The sequence below is a fragment of the Octopus bimaculoides genome, chromosome 8 (genome assembly GCF_001194135.2).
Source record: "Octopus bimaculoides isolate UCB-OBI-ISO-001 chromosome 8, ASM119413v2, whole genome shotgun sequence".
Classification (NCBI taxonomy): Eukaryota; Metazoa; Mollusca; class Cephalopoda; order Octopoda; family Octopodidae; genus Octopus; species Octopus bimaculoides.
In genome coordinates, this window is record NC_068988.1 from 87,761,945 (window position 1) to 87,763,224 (window position 1,280).

The 1,280-nt window shown below is 34.5% G+C and overlaps 1 protein-coding gene across 2 annotated transcripts in view; it reads right to left on the minus strand.

The window, feature by feature from the left end:
- The window catches only part of LOC106880431 (tetraspanin-18), a 535,121-nt gene that overhangs the window by 182,208 nt on the left and 351,633 nt on the right, over nt 1–1,280 (minus strand). The gene's annotated exons all lie outside the window — the stretch shown is intronic.

Consider the following 1,280-nt stretch of genomic DNA (forward strand, 5'->3'; position numbering starts at 1 on the left):
GGTCGACCAAAGCCTTGTGAGTGGATTTGGTAGATGGAAACTGAAAGAAGCCCGTCGTATATATGTATATATATATATATATATATGTATGTGTGTGTGTTTGTGTGTCTGTGTTTGTCCCCCCAACATTGCTTGACAACCGATGCTGGTGTGTTTATGTCCCCGTAACATAGCGGTTCGGCAAAAAGAGACCGATAGAATAAGTACTAGGCTTACAAAGAATAAGTCCTGGGGTCGATTTGCTCGACTAAAGGCGGTGCTCCAGCATGGCCACAGTCAAAAGACTGAAACAAGTAAAAGAGTAAAAGAGTATGTACACGCACACACAACACACACGTAAACGAACAGAGAAAGTGCGCGAGTGTTATGTTGGACGTACGAAGTAGAAGCTTGCGGTTGAAACTGAATAATAGATTTTGTAACTGTTACAAACACTCTACAATGTACATTCTATCCTCCTACAATTTTAAAGTTAAAGTGCGTATTGTATTGCGGTTATATAAATTGTGTTTTATCATCTCTAGTCTTTCCGCCCATCTGTCGGTCGGTATCCCCTCTCCCCGCTCTTTCTCTGTCTGTATAGGCAGAAGACGTCAAAAACAGTTTGTTGTCTCCCTTGATACTTGATGTAGAGAGATCTCGCCTCATCTTAATTCCTTTTACTAAATTTCTGGGGTTAAAAATAACAGCTAAAAAAATACTTTATAAGCGATTATTTGGTAAAAGTTAATAACAGGAATTTTTCTACCATTTTTTTCAGAAGCATGAACAAAACCCCTATGTATCTTAAGAAATTCAATAACCAAATTTTAAGTTGTAGCAGTAGAACTAAGAGCTAAAGCTACGGATTACCCAGCTGTTTTAATTTAATTACAAACCTACTTTGTTTTAATTTAATTTAATTAATTATAAAGTTATTTACAAACATCTAATTTAATGACACACTAAAGTAGTGCACTCTTTTTTTTTCTGTATACATAATTTAGATCCATTAACACAACACTGTCAGTGCATTTTTATAAGCTTAGTTGCCAAAACTTAAGATGAACCGATACATTACAGCATGTTGCGCACTCTTCAGTCCGGTAAAAATAAAATATTTTTATCAGTTAACTGGATGAAACTAAACAATTCATTTATCTCAACAGCTTCAATATGCTAAGCTTATGTTCTATCAGTTAATTAATTACAAATGTGAATTAAAAATACTGATTACTCAATCGCTTCAGTTGAATTTTACGCAATATTTACCTGCAATATTTTCTTTCACGTTATATATA